Below are 16,620 nucleotides of genomic sequence, written 5' to 3'. Positions count from 1 at the left end.
GTGGAGAGAAAGATGGGGAGATGGGGCAGTGAGTGAATCTTATTCTCATCAGAATTGGCTCAAGAAAGGAAATAACACAACTACTCAATAGCAATATAGAAATCCATTTTACCCTGCAGGAAAGTAGGAGGAGAAGGGGATACAAGAAGGGGGAAGGGTGAGAGAAGAGAGGAAGTATTGGGAAAGGAGATGGTCAGTAGCAAAATATCTATGAGAAGGGTCTGGGTGAAAGGAGATAATAGAATAAATGGGGGATACGTTAGCAATAATAATTGAGAAAAAATTTTGAAGCATTTCTCTAATGAAGGCCTCATTTCTCAAATGTATAGGAGACTGGATCAAATTTATAAAAAATAAGTAAATGAGAGCCATTCCCCAATTGATAAATTAATAAAAGATCTGAGCTATACCCAAAGGCTATATAAAATCATGCATATCCTTTGATCTAACAATACCATTATTAGTCATGAATCTCAAAAAAAGATTTACAAAAAAAAATAGATTTATCTGTATAAAAGAAGTAGAAATTGAGGGAATCCCCATCAATTAGGGAGTGGCTAAATAAATTATGGTATGCCATTATAATAAAATATTATTGTTCTATGGGAAATCATGAGCAGGAGCAATGTTATCAATTATACATGTGAAATTATGTAATAATTTCCATATTATCCATATTGAAGAAGAAGAAGAGAAAGAAGGAGGAGGAAGAGAAACCAAAAAAAAAAAAAATAAGGACAAAATTATGCTTCACTCTGCACATAGAGTTTATCAATCGTCTCTCTGGAAGTAGATAGCATTTTCATCATATGTTCTTTGGAACTATTTTGGGATCACTGTCTTGATCAGAGTAACTAAGTCTTTCACATTTAATCATTATTACAATATTGTTATTACTGTGTATAATGATCTTCTGGTTCTGTTCACATTGCTTTATTCATATGGGTCTTCCCAGGTTTTTCTGAAACCATCTCCTTCATCATTTTTTATAGCACAGTAATATTCTGTCACAGTCATTTGCCACTCAGCCAACTTGTTCAGCTATTTCTAAATCTATAAGTATTCCCTCCAATTTCCAATTCTTTGTAAATTAATTTTTCAAATAATCAAAAGGTTTTTTTTATTTTTCAAAATACATGCAAAGATCTAGTCATATGAAAATATGCTCTAAATCACTATTGATCAGAAAAATGAAAACTAAGATAACTCTGAGATACTCTCATCTACTCACCTCTCAGATTGGTTAAGATGACAGAAAAAGATAATGAATGTTGGAGGAGATGTGGGAAAAGTGGGACACTAATACATTGTTCGTGGAATCATGAACTGATCCAACTGTTCTGGAGAGCAATTTGGAACTATGCTTGAAAGGTTATCAATCAAACTGTGCGTACCCTTGGATCTAGCACTGTTTCTACTAGGCTTAAGAGATCTTAAAGGAGGGAAAGGGACCAACATGTGCAAAAATGTTTGTGGCAGCCCTTTTTGTAGTGGCAAAATACTGGAAACTGAGCAGTTGCCCATCAGCTGGAGAATGGCTAAATAAGTTATGGTATATAAATGTTGTGGAATATTATTGTTCTATAAGAAATGATCAGCAGGATGATTTCAGAGAGGCCTGGAGAGACTTACATGAACTGATATTAAGTGAAATGAGTAGGGCCAGGAGATCATTGTACATGGCAACAGCAAGATTATACGATGATCAATTCTGATGGATGTGCCTCTTCTCAACAATGAGATGATTCAGGCCAGTTTTAATGATGTTATGATGATGAGAGCCATCTACACCCAGAAAGAGGTCTATGGGAACTGAGTATGGATCACAACATAGCATTTTCACTTCTTTTGTTGCTGTTTGCTGGAATTTTATTTTCTTTCTCATTTTTTTATCTGATTTTTATTATGCAGCAAGATAATTGTATGCATATGTATAATATATTAGATTTACATGTAATTTTATCATGTTTAACATATATTGAATTACTTGCCATGGGGCAGGGGTGGAAGGAAGGGGGGAAATTGGAACACAAGGTTTTACAAGGGTCACTAGTGAAAAATGATCCTTTCATATGTTTTGAAAATAAAAAGCTTCAATAAAAAAACAACCAATAACAAAAAAAAAAAATCTCTATATTCAGATAGTTTTCAACATTCAACCCCTGCAAAACCCTGTTTCTTTTTTTTTTCTCTCCCCACTCCCTTCTTCTGGACAGCAAGAAATCCAACATAGACTAAACATGTGCAGTTCTTCCAAACATATTTTCACATTTATCATGTTGCACAAGAAAAATCAGACCAAAAGGGGGAAAAAAACAAGAAAGAAAAGAAGCAAACAAGCAAACAATAACAATAAAAAGGTGAAAATATTATGCTGTGATCCATATTCAGTTCCCATAGTCCTCTCTCGAGTTACGGACAGCTCTCTCCATTACAAGTATATTGGAATTTCCTTGATTCACCTCATTGTTGAAAAAAGCCAAGTTCATCCCAGTTGATCATCACAAAAGCCATTACCTTCACATACCATAACTTATTCAGCTATTCTCCAACTCATGGGCACCCATTCACTTTCCAGTTCCTTGCCACCATAGAAAGGACTGCTACAAACATTTTTGCACATGTGGGTTCTTTTTCCTTTTTTATCATCTCTTTGGGGTACAGACCCAGTAGAGATACTGCTGGATCATAGAGTATACACAATTTGATAGGCCTTTGGGCAGTATTCCAAATTGTTCTCCAGAATGATTTGATCACTTCACAACTCCACCAACAACATATTAAAGTCCCAGTTTTCCCATGTGCCCTCCAATATTTATCATTATTTTTTTCCTGTCATCTTAGCCAATCTGAGATGTATGAAGTGGTCTAATCAATAGTGATTTAAAACTTTTTTCATATGACTTAGAAATAGCTTTAATTTCTCTGTCTGAAACTTGTCTTTTTATATTCTTTGACCATTTATCACCAGTTTCCAATTCTTTACCACTAGAAAAAGAATTGTTATAAATATTGTTGGGTAAGTATATTCTTTTTCTTTTCCTTTGACCTCTTTGGAATATAGACCAGCATTTCTAGATCAAAAGGTATTCAGTTTTATAGCTTTGGGAGGATAGTTCCAATTTTTTCTACAGAATAATTGGACAACATTTTTTACATCACTAATAGTGGATTAGTGTCCCTACTTTTCCATATCCTCTCTCCCATTTGTCATTTTCCTTTTCTGTCATGTTAGCCAATCTGATAGGTGTAAGGTGATATATCACGGTTGTTTTAATTTGTTTTTTTCTAACAGATAGCGATTTAGAGCATTTTAAAAAATTATTATAGCTTTTTATAAACAAAACATATGCATGGGTAATTTTTCAACATTGACCCTTGCAAAAACTTCTGCTTCAACTTTTCCCCTCCTTGCCTCCATCCCCTTCCCTAGATGACAGGTAGTCTCATACATGTTAAATATATTAAAGTATATGTTAAATACAATATATGTATACATATTTATACAGTTATCTTGTTGCCCAAGAAAGATTGGATTTAGAAAGAAGGTAAAAATAACCTGAGAAGAAAAAACAAAAATGCAAGCAAACAATAATAGAAAGAGTGGAAGTGTTATGTTATGGTCCATACTCATTTCCCAGTGTTCTTTCTCTGGGTGTAGCTGGTTCTGTTCGTTACAAATCAATTGGAACTGATTTGGATCCTCTCATTGTTGAAGAGAGCCAGGTCCATCAGAATTGATCATAATGTAATTTTGTTGTTAAAGTGTATAATGATCTCCTGTTTTTGCTCATTTCACTTAGTATCAGTTCATGTATGTCTCTCCAAGCCTCTCTGTATTCATCCTGCTGGTCATTTCTTATAGAACAATAATATTCCATAACATTCATATACCACAATTTATTCAGCCATTCTCCAATTGATGGACATCCCTTCAATTTCCAGTTTCTAGCCACCACGAAAAGGGCTGCCTCAAACATTTTTGCACTCATGGGTTCCTTTCCCTTCTTTAATATCTCTTTGGGATATATGCCCAATAGTAACATGCTGGATCAAAGGGTATGCACAGTTGATAGCTTTTTGAGTATAGTTCCAAATTGCTCTCCAGAATGGTTGGATCCGTTCACAACTCAACCAACAATGTATCAGTGTCCCAGTTTTCCCACATCCCCTCCAACATTCATCATTATTGTTTCCTCTCATTTTAGCCAATCTGACAGGTTGTTAGTGGTATGATTTAGAGCATTTTAAAATATCACAATAGATAACTTTGATTTTTTTCTTCTGAAAACTGCCTGTTTATATATTTTGACCATTTATAAATTGGGGAATAATTCTTTTATTTATAATTTGATTCAATTCCCTACATATTTGAGAAGTGAGGCCCTTATCAGAGATACTTAATGTAAAATATTTATTCTCAATTTCCTCCTTCCCTTCTCATTTTAGCTGCATTGGCTTTGTTTGTGCAAATCCTTTTAAATTTAACGTAATCAAAATTATCTGTTACATTTCCCATGATTCTCTGTCTCTTGGTTAGTTACAAATTCTTTGCTTATTCATAGATCTGACAGGTATAATTTTCCACGCTCCCTTAATTTGTTTTTTATATCACTCTTTGTGTCTAAATTATGTCCTCATTTTGACCTTATCTTGGCATAGGACGTGAAATGTTGATATTTGCCTAGTTTCTGCCAAACTGCTTTCCAGTTACTCCTCAGGAATTTTTGTCAAATAGTGTGAGTTCTTGTCCAAAAAGTTTGGATCTTTGGATTTATCAAACACTAGATTACTATGGCTACAATTTCTTCATCTAAAAATTGTCTGTTCATATCCTTTGACCATTTATCAATTGGGCATGTGTCTTGTTAGTAATATATAGGAATGCTAAAGATTTATGTGGTTTATTTTATATCCTATACATTTGCTCAAGTAGCTAATTGTTTCAACTGGTTTTTGAGTTGATTCTCTAGGCTTCTCTAAGTAGAATCTTTTTCTGTTTTAAAAAAAATAGGAAAAAAGGACAGAAAGATGATCCTATCACCTACAAAAAGCTATAGTTTTATTTCTTTGTTGCCTATTCTTATTCCTTCAATTTCTTTTTCTTGTCTTATTTCTGTAGCTAGAATTTCTAGTACAATATTGAATAATAAGAATGATAATGGAAACTTTTATCCCTAATCTTATTGGGAAGATTTTCAGCTTATCCCCACTACCAGTAGTGCAAAAGAAAATGCAAAAAATTAATGAGGAAAAGGACACCTTAAAAAGCAAAATTGGCCATTGGGAAAGGAGGTACAAAAACTCACTGAAGAAAATCTTTAAAGATTAGTATTGAGCAAATGGAAACTAATGACTTTGTGAGAAATCAAGTGACAATAAAATAAAACCAAAAAAAATTTTTTTTCTCCTGGATCTATTGGATCACTGGAAAAACAACTGGCCTGGAAAATAGATCCAGGAGAGAGAATTTTAAAAGTATTGGTCTATCTGAAAGCCATGATCAAAAAAACCAGCTGGGATATCATCTTTTAAGAAATCATCAAGGAAGAGACCTGATATTCTAGAACCAAAAGGTAAAATAGAAATTGAAAGAATCCACTGCTGACCTCCTGAAAGAGATTCCAAAATGAAAACTTTTTCAAGTTTCAAATAAAAAAAAAAAATTATAGCTAAATTCTGGAATCTCAGGTTAAGGAGAAAATACTCCAAGCATCCAGAAAGAAACAATTCAAGTGCAGTGAAGCCATAGTCAGGATAACACAAGATTTAGCAGCTTCTACATTAAAGGACTAGAGGGCTTTGAATATGATATTCCAGAAAGCAATGGGGCTAGGATTACAACCAAGAATCACTTATCCAGAACTTCAGAGGAAAAGATGGATATTCAATGAAGTAGAGGATTTCCAAACATTTGTGATGAAAAGACCAGAGCTTAATGGAAAATTTTATTTCCAAATATAGGACTTAGTAGAAGCATAAGGAGATAATCAGGAAAGGAATATTACAAGGGACTTAATTAGGTTTATCTATTTAATTCATATATTGGAAGATGATACTTGTAACTTATTAGAACTTTTCCATTATCATTATGGCAGTTAGAAGAAGCAAATATAGAAAAAGGGCATACACGTGAATTGAATATGAAGAAATAATATCTTTAAAATGTTGAAATCAAGGAAGGGAGAGAAGAATCTACTGGAAGAAAGGGAAAGGGAGAAGTTTAAATTATCTGCCATAAAAATGAGGGAAGAAAAAGCTTTTACAGTGAAGGGAAAGAAGAGGAGGAAGGAGGAGTGAATGAACATTATTCTCATCAGAATTGACTGAAAGAGAAAATAACATATACACTCAATAATGGTATAGCAATTTATCTTGTTCTGCAGGAAAATAGGATGGCAATGGAATATAGGAAAGGGAGAAGGTGATAAAACAGAGGGCATATTGGGGGAAAGTGAGGTTACTAGCAAAACACTTTTGAGGATGGGCAAGAATAAAGGAGAGAGAGAACAGAATGGGGGGAAATACAGTCAGCAATAGTAATTGTAAAAATAATTTTGAAGCAAGTTTCTCTCATAAGGCCTTATTTCTCAAATAGATAAGGAACTCAATCAAATTTACAAAAATATAAGAGTCATGCCTCAATTAGTAAATGATCAAATGATCTATGCCCAAAGGGCTATAAATTTATGCATTTTCTTTGACTTAATATCACTATTAGGTATGAAAACCAAAAGAGATTTTTAAAAGTGGGGGCGGGGGGGAGAGAGAAGGAAAAGGTCTTATATATACCAAAATATCTGTAGCAGCTCTCTTCTCAGGGCAAAGAATTGGAAATTGAGAGGATGTTTATCATTTGGTGAATGGATGGATAAATTGTGGTGAATGATTATCATGTAAAATTGTTGTTTTATGGGAAGTGATGAGCAGAATGCTCTTGGAAAAAATTAAAACTTGGAAAATCCTCATGAACTCAAGTAAAGTAAAATGCTTGTATACACAGTAATAGCAATGTTCTGGGATGACTAGCAATAAGTGACTGTTATTCTCAGCAGTACAATTACCCATGGCTACTCTGAAGGACTTATGAGGAAAAATCCCATTCATACTCAGAGAAGAAATTGATTTGTCTAAATGCAGATTAAATCATACTCTGTCTTTTTTAACTTTATTTTTCTTGAGGGTTTTTTATTGGGGTGGGAGATTTAAGTTTTCTTTTACATCATGACATTCATGAAAATGTTTTGCATTAAAAAAATCTTTCTTGGGAAAAAAAATTTGGATACTATGTCATTTACTGCATATATGTTTATAGTTCTATTATTTCATTGTCTAGGATATCTTCTGCAAAGATATAGTTTCTTTCCTTATCTCTTTTAATTAGGACTATTTTTACTTTTATTTTATTTGAGATAAGAATTGATACAACTCCTTTGTTTTTAAATTTCAGCTAAAATGTAATAGGTTTTTGTACAATCCCTTATTTTAACTCTATATTTTTGTTTCAAGTGTGTTTTTTTTATAAACAACATATTGTTGGATGCTGGTTTTTAATCCATTATGCTACCTGCTTCCATTTTATGGATGAGTTCATTCCATTCACATTCACAATTATGATTACTGTGTATTTCCCTCTATTCCTTTTTTCTCTTTATCTTTCTCTCTTTTTGCTGTCCTCTTTAAAAATCTGTTTTCCCTTTGATTTTTGTCTCCCTCAATCTATTTTCTCTCTGTGTGTGCATTCTTCCCTATTTGAATTAATTTTGATGAGAGTGAAGTTCAAGTATCGTCTGCCACTTTGCCCATCTTCATCTCCAATGTACAAGCTCTTCCTTGCATGTCCTTTATATAAGATCATTTTTGTCCATTCATCTCCTTTTCCTCTTCTCCCATTGCATTCCTTTTTCTCATCCCTTCATATTTTTTGATATCATTCCAACATAATCAAATCCCACTCATGTCTTCTGTCCATGTAGATTCCATCTAACTGCCCTAATAATGGTAACATTCTTAGGAGTCACATATTTCATCCTTCCATATAGATATATAAAGAGTTTAACCTTGAGTCCTTTATGATTTCTTTTTCATGTTTACCTTTTGATGATTCTTTTGAGTAATGTGTTTGAATGTCAAAATTTCTATTCAGCTGTTAGTTTCATCAGGAATACTTGCAAGTATGTTATTTCATTAAATATCCATTTTTGCTCCTGAAGGATTACACTCAAGTTTTTCTGAGTAGGCTAGTCTTGGTTGTAATTCTAGCTCCTTTTGACTTCCAGAATATTGTAAACCACTGTCTCTTTTAATGCAGAAGCTGCTAAATCTTGTGCAATCCTGACTGTGGCTTCATGATATTTAAATGGCTTCTCTCTGGCTGCTTACAATATTTTCTTCTTGGACTGGGAGCTCTGGAATTTGGCTATAACATTCTTACAATATCTTTTTTGGGATATCTTTCAGGAAGCAATAAATGGATTCTTTCAATTTCTAATGTACACCTTGGATCTAAGACTTTGGGACCATTTTCATTGCAATTTCTTGAAATATCATACCTAAACTCCCTTTTTGGTCATGAGTTTCAGATAATCCAATAATTTTTATGTTATCTCTATCTATGTTGATCCAATGAGATATCTTACATTTTCTATTTTTTTTTCATTCTTTGACTTTATTATTTTTCAATATTTTATGAAGTCATTAGCTCCCATTTTCCCAATCCCAATTTTTAAGGAATTGTTTTCTTTATAAAGTTTTTGGGAATTCTTTGCTTTATTATTTAGCCAATTCTGTTTCTTGACTATTATTTTCTTCAGTATTTTTTATACTTCTTTTACCATAATTTCCTTGCATCACTTTCATTTTCCTCCCCCAGTTTTTCCTCCACCATTCTTTTTTCTTTCCTTTGTTTTTCCAATAATTCTTGTTGGATTTGTGTTCAATTAGCATTTTTTCTTTGAGGAGTTGCTTGTAGATACTTTCCACATTGTTGTCTTCTAAGTTTGTGTCTTGCTCTTCCTTGCTATCATTGTAGTTTTTTAAGATCATGTTTCTTTTTTTGTTTAATCATTTTTTCTCTAGCTATTTTTTTTTTTTAATTTTGAACTTTATGTTAAAGTTGGGCACTATTCACCTAGAGTAGGTAAGGCATTGCCCAAACTTCAGGCTTTTTCACGTAGCTATTTTCTTAGCTAGTTCTGGGGGGGTGGGGGGGGAGGGAGCTCTGTTTTTGGTGCTTCTAAGGTGAGTGATTTGAAAAGATGTGTGGTCACTCTCCCTCCCCCTCCCTGAACTGTTCTCAGTTTTTTACCCCTGAAGGCCCCTTGCCCTCCTGAAGCTAGAAGAGCTAGTGCTCTACTAGGCCCTAGAACTGTGACTAGCTCCCCTGCTGCCTTGTAACCAAGTATAAGAGCTGTTTTCCACCCTGGAATTTGTGACCCAGAAAGGCAATGAAGTTGCCAAACTCTGCTAAGTCCTGTAACTACTATCAGCAAAGGATTCCCTTTCTGACCTGTTATCTGAGCCCTTACATGCTCTGGACTAAGAGTTCCTAAAGCTGCTTCTGCTGATATTGCTGTCAAAGCCTCCAAGTTCCATCACCACCACATGCAGTCTATGCACGGTCCCACCCTGACATTACAGACCTCTCCTGTTGACCTCCTAAATTGTCTTGGGCTAGAAAAATATTTTACCTCAACCTTCTGTTGGCTATGCTTCTCCAAATTTGATTTGATGTGTTAATTTAAAGTTGTTTAGAGAGGATTGGTGGGAGAAATCTATTGAGTAGCTGCCTCTGTTCTACCATCTTGACTCTATGGCACCCCCTCATTCTCTCACCTCTCCCAATTACCAAGTGTTTCCTGATCTTTCAACTAGAAATACATCTGACAGGACCATAGAATCTCAGAATTAGAAGGGCCCTCAAAGGTCAATCCAAAGAACTTCCTCTATAGCATCCTCATCAAGAGGGCCATCTTGCTTTCATCTAAAGCCCTCCTGAGCTTGCTACTTCTAAAAACAGCCCATTCCATTGTTAGACAAATCTGTTTGGAAGTTTTTCTGTATTTTAAAATAAAATTTGACTTCCCCTAGCTTTTATCACTGCCTTATGCACTAAATAGGACGAGGCTAATTCCTCTTCTATATGGTAGCCCTTTAAATATCAGATGCTTGGGACCTCACACACTTCAGAATCTCAAGTGACAGGAAGGAGGCTTCACTTTTTTTTCAACCTGCTTCATGACTCATGATTAAGATGGCACCATTCTCAAAGTCCAGAGAAAGAGAATAAAGACCTCTATGTGCAAAAATATTCTTAGCAACTCTTTTTGTGCTGGCAAAGAATTGGAAATGGAGGGAGGACTCAGAAACTGGGAAAACGTGATAGGAAGGATATTATTATTATACCATAAGAAATGATGAAAGATATGATTTCAAAGAAATTTGGCAGGACCAGAATAATTTATGCATTGTACGTTATTTTAAAGACAAACAACACTGAAAAACTTAGGTACTCTCAACAGTGCAATAACTAACCACAATTCCAGAGGATTCATGATGAACCATGCTATTCATTTCTGACAAAGGAAGATGATAGACTCAGTATAGATTGAGACTTTTTTTTTGACAGTACCCCATGGGAATTTGTCTTATTTAATAACATATTTTAAAAAGGAATGTTGTTTTTCTTTTTCACCGAGAGGGATGGAAAGCACTAGATGAACATTTCTTCTTTTATTTGAAGGCTTCAATAAGTTATTATCAACCTTGAGAGCACTACTATATTAAAAAAAAAAAATCAGACCACAGTATCATAGATTGAATCTAATATGGTAATATCATGATAACTTAAAATACACTTTAAAATTTAGAAAATATTTTCCTCACAAAAGCTCTATGACATAAGCAGTAAGAGTGTTACTTTCATTTTGCAGATGAGGAAACAAGTTTAGAGAAAGGAAATGACTTGCCAAAGTTATACAATTGTTAAGTGGAAGAGCTGGGATTTGAAATTAAGTCTTTGAAGTCCAGTTCTTTTTCCTCAAGAACATTAGACCAGTTTTATTAAACAACCTTTGGGAGGAGGAAAAGGACCCAGCTTCTTGGAGGTAGAGTTGAATTTTTAAGGAGACTGCTTTTTAACATTGGCAGACACATTCTTAAAAAATTGTCTTTCAGGGTAATAATATAGTGGGAATTTAAAAAAATAAAAAGAGCTAATACTTCTATAGTGCTCTAAGATTTATAGTAGGTTTCATCACCAAAACTTCATGGGGTATAAATGGAAAGATAGCTTTTTTGAGCCTCCATTAGAGGGAAAGGGGAAGGAGCCCTCATGGGAGGGATGCCTCTGTAACAAGAGGCTTTTGGGTACACAGCTCAAAATAGCCCTTGCTGTTGTATCATGTTGCACACCCTTTGGAGTTCATTTCCTTCCTTCCTTCCCAGATACCACTTCTGCTTCAGTGATATGACCACTATGATATTTAGATACTTCTTTTTTTTCTTTTTCCAGGCCTTGTACAGCAGCACAATTCTCTGCCTCCTATACATTTTTTGAGCTGTTTAACCAGAATGTTTTTCTACCCTCAATACATTTACTGTGCCTTATTCTTCTTAGGAGTTAATAAAAAGGAAAACTAATATCAATCTAGAACATTTCTTCTAAGTACCAAACTAATGTTAATAAAAGTTGCTCTCTTTTCTAGAGTCTTATTTGCTGGGAACATTTTGTTCTTTTAGATTTCCTTTTCTTCTTCTTTCCCAAAAGATTCTAGCAGGAAAGTATTATTTGCATTTGGGGAAACCTGAATTCAGGCCCTCATTTCTAATCTATTCAACTACTATATTAAACTCCTAAGTATTCCCCTTACTAATACCTACTCCAGGTGATTTTGGCAAATAGTGAGTTTTTAATCCTAGTAATTGGGGTCTTTGGGTTAATCAAATACAAAACTATTGGGTTCATTTGCTTTTATATGTTGCGTCTGTTATTTGTTCTACTGATCGACCTCTTTCTTTTTTAATCAGTACCAAATTGTTTTGATGATGATTATCTTGCTTTTTATAATTTGATGCCTGGTACTGCTAGGTCTGGGGGCAGTTAAGTAGTGCAGCGGATAGAGGGCTGCATCTGGAATCTGAAAGACTCTACTTTCATGAATTCAAATTACATTTCTTAGCTGTATGACCCTGAGCAAGTCACTTAACCCTGTTTGCCTCATTTTTTTTTCTTATGGAAAATGAGCTGGAAAGGAAATAAAAAACCACTTCATTATTTTTGTCAAGAAAACCCCAAATTGGGGTCACAAAGAATCAGATGTGACGTTAATGAACAATAATTGCTTGGGTCCCTTCTTTCTCACTTTACCCCCGTTATTTTCCTTGATATTTTTAATTTTTTGCTCTTCATGATGAATTTCATCATCTTTTTTCTGGCTTTATATTATCAAAGTAATCCATTGGTAGTCTGTTTGGTATAACATTGAATAAGTAAATTAGTTTAGGTAATATTGTAATTTTTATTATGTTGGCCCAGCCTATCCATGAGCAATTATTCTCTTCCAATTATTTAGGTTTGTCTTTATTTCCCTAATGAGTCTGTTATGGTTGTACTCATTTAGTTCTTATGTATGTCTTGGTAGATAAGACTATCAAGTATTTTATTCATATACTCATATTATATTATATTCTGAAGTTATTCCCAATTAATTTCTCTTTTCATCTTTTCCTGTTGAGTTTTCTTGGTGAAATATTTCTTGGTGATGATTCATGTGGATTTGTTTTATATCCTGCAACTCTACCAATTATGGATTAATTTTAATTAACTCTGTGGGGTTCTTTCTGTAAGTACACCATCACATCTACAAAAAATGATAATTTTGCTTCTTCTTTGCCTGTCCTTAGTTCCTCAATTTCTTTTTTTTTTTTCTAGCCTTTCTGGTACTCTCTCAAATAGTAGCTATGACAGTTACTGGAAAAGCCACTCCCAGTTTTCAAAAAGAGGAAGAGAATGGAGCCTGGAAACAATCAGCTACTGAGGTTAACTATGATTTTTAATAGTCTTCTCTATGCCAGAAGATTCAAAGGCAGAGACAAAACAAACATGGCCCTCAAGAAGCTTATAACTAAATACACGATTTATTGGAAGTGAACATAATATAGAAAAGCAGCATGACAGAATGCTGAGAGTTGGTCAGGAAGGGCTTTTCAAAGATTTTCTATATGATAAGGACCAGTTCCTTGGCCACAGTGCCTGACATAATTCTCTCAGACTAAAAACTCCCCACAGGAAGTTTTCTAAAACAATAGAGTCACAAGTCTGGAACAAAAGGCAACAAAAATAATTGTAAGGATGAATCTGCAGTGGAGGGGACTGGGAAAAGTTTCATGTAGGAGGTGATATTGGAATTGAACTTTGAATTAAGGTGTCTAAGAAGGAGAAGGGAGGAGAGAGTGCCTTTCGGGCATGGGGGAGGAAATGTTGAAGATGAGGAGATGGGAGCCTGAATGTTGAGCAAGGGGACAAATCATGGAATGAATAATCTGTAAGAAGTCTGAGAAGAAAGATTGAAATCAGATTGTGAAAGACTATGAATGACAAACAAAGGAATTTAGGAGCCACAGGGAGTTTGTGGGTAGAGCATTGAGAGGTCACACCTAGGCTTTGGGAATGTGGATTTGGTAGTTTCTGTAAGGAATGTAATAAATGAGTGAATGTAAAAGTATTTACTAAGTGCTTACTTTATGAAAAGAACTGGAGATAAAAAAAAGTTTCTAAAGAAGCTCACATTGTAATGGGAGAGAAATGACATACAAGAAGTTCCAGATTTCTGGGTCACATAAGTAACAAGATGGTAGAATAGACCTCTCAGGGCCCATGATTTCTCAAATGTCTCCAGAACAAAAATTATGTGCTAAGGATCAAGTAATTTCAGTTGTCTCCATGGTCTAAGATACCCAGAATTCAAAAGAAGGTTTAAAGAAAACAACGCCAAACTCATGCATTGATATTCATGAACCTGGAGCTCACGCAGTTCCTCTCTCCATCTCCTACAATGTAGGCAGTGAGGCTGTATTAACAGAAGCTGAATTAGGCTTACAACAAAACTCACCTTGCTTTTCAGAGCCATAGAAATCATTCTCCAATAGACAAGCGGACAAAGAATATGAACAGTTCTCAAAAGAATTGTAATGTGTTCTTAAATATATGAAATACTACTCTAAATAACAAAAAATAAGAAATACAAACCAAAACAACCCTTCTGCTTTGCAAACTGACAAAAATGACACAAAAACTAGCAACAGTGAATGTTGGAGAGGTTGTATAAAGATAGGAACACTAATATATTGTTGATGGAGCTGTGAAATGGTACAAGCATCTTTGAATACTATTTGGAATTGATGTAAATTGTGTCCCCTTTGATTTTTAGGGAACCCCGAGGCTTTGTCCTCCTTTTGGGGGGGAAGTTCCTGAGTCTCAAACTCTCCTCTGAAAGAGGCCTACCCTCAGGAAGCCAAGTTGGGTGGTCTCATTCAGTTAGAGATCGAGGCCAGGGATATGGTCTAACCCTCTATTGAGTTGAAGATTCGTCCAGAACCATTCCCAGTAGCTCAAACTCCCAAGATAAGTAATCTCTTTTCAATTGGAGACCTAGACCTGGGACATTGATAACAGTGAGGGAATCTCATTCAATTTTGAAATGAAGCCTGAGCCTCAGAAGGCTAATAAAAGACAACTCTGAACCCCAAATCTTTGCAGAAGTCCTAAACAGGATTATGCTCGCTAAGGAAGCTGTCTTACCAAGGACTTTTGCCCACTGATGAAGATATTCTCTTCTCAGTGCCAATAAATCCTTTTTGCCACACAGATTTTGGGTTTGAGAATTCTTTCTCATGGCACCTGTACCTCAGAACAGAGGGGATCTCCCACCCCAATTCTTGTACCTCATCACAATTACCACTGACCTCATTAGAATTATAAAAATAAAGTGACTAACATGTCCATACCCTTTGAATTTCATCAATGAGCTTATACTCCAAGGAAGCCATTGGTAGGGAAAACATTCTCATATACTCCAAAATATTTACAGCAGTATTTTTTTTAATGATAGCTAAGAATTGAAACAAAGTAAATATCCATCAATTGGGGAATGGCTAACCAAGTACTATTGTACTTGAATGTAAGGGAATATTACTGTGCTGTAAGAAATTATGTATGTGATGAATACAGAGAAACATGCCAAGATCTATATGAACTGATGCAGAGAAAATAAGCAGAATAAAAAAATATACATAATAACTACAACAATGAAAATGGAAAGAACAGCACATCAAAAAAAGTTAATTTAATAAAAATATCAAGATCATTTAGGCTCAAATGAAGAGGTATGAAAGGATGGAGGTCCATAGATGTCATACATTGCACATGTTTTTGGACTTTTCCCAATGTATCCATCAGTGGTACTGATCTTTTTTTTCCTTTTTCCAAAAAACAATTTGTTACATGGGGTGACTTTCTAGAGGGGAGAAGAGGCAGGATACTTAGGATAGCATGATGATGTAAAAAACAGAAGATAGAAATAAATTATTAAGAACAAAGTTTCAGCTGTGAGTCAGAGCGGAGAGACTTTAGAAGGCTTTGCAATGATCCAGGTGAAAGAAGATGAGGATCTGAAGGAGGAAGGAGATGAATATGAGATATTGTAGCAATATAATCTATGCAATTTGACAACTGATTAGTGAAGAAGAATGAGAAGCTGAAGATGACTGAGTAGCTAAAAATCTGGATGCTTGAAAGAAGGGTGGTTTTTCTGATGTAAAAAAGAGAAATGTAAGGAACTCTACTTTGGATATGTTGACATCCAGTCGAAAATGTTTAATTGGCAGAGCCAGTTAGATGGCATGGTAGAGAGTACCTGCCTTGAAGTCAGGAGGACCTGAAATCAAATGCAGCTTAGATACTTAACACTTACTAGCTTGACTCCAGATAAGTCACTTAGTTCCAATTGTTTTACAAAAAAAAAAAAAAAAGATTCAGCCGATAAAGCAGCAGCAGATTTGAAGATGGCTCAGTGGAGAAGCAAAGGTCCCAGAACAGGAGCCAGAAGTCTTAGTCTTAACTCATGTTTATCTTCTCTTAAGCAAGGTCCCTGGAGGTTGGGTTTAAAAGAATGAAAGAGCTGCAGCAGTAGGGCAAATGGCCACTGGGGATAAAGAAGCACGTTTCTCCTTAGGGATACTCTGATAAGCATATCACTTATCCCTTCTTCTAAGCCAATGATAAAAATGTTAAACAAGGAGTTTGACCATGAAAGGGAAAAGCTATAGGAGAGCTTAAAGAGGTGTTAGTATCAGAGGCCCTAATAAAGGGCCATATTTGGATCTCTGAGAACACAAGACAAGAGACCTTCTGAGAAGGCCTAAAATGGGTAATGATTACTCTTTTTAGGTCAGGAATAGATCCAGATCCATGTAAATATAATAATAATTGCTAAATAATACTCTTTAAGAATAGAATGACCTTTTTAATTTTGGTAAAACATTTCATAAACTATAGCATTTCCCTGATTTGCCAGTATAGTAATTCTGTTAACTTAGCAGGACATTCTCTTTTCTGGATTT

Source organism: Sarcophilus harrisii, chromosome 6 (assembly GCF_902635505.1).
Source record: "Sarcophilus harrisii chromosome 6, mSarHar1.11, whole genome shotgun sequence".
Lineage (NCBI taxonomy): Eukaryota > Metazoa > Chordata > Mammalia > Dasyuromorphia > Dasyuridae > Sarcophilus > Sarcophilus harrisii.
Note: the sequence above shows the minus strand (reverse complement) of the source record.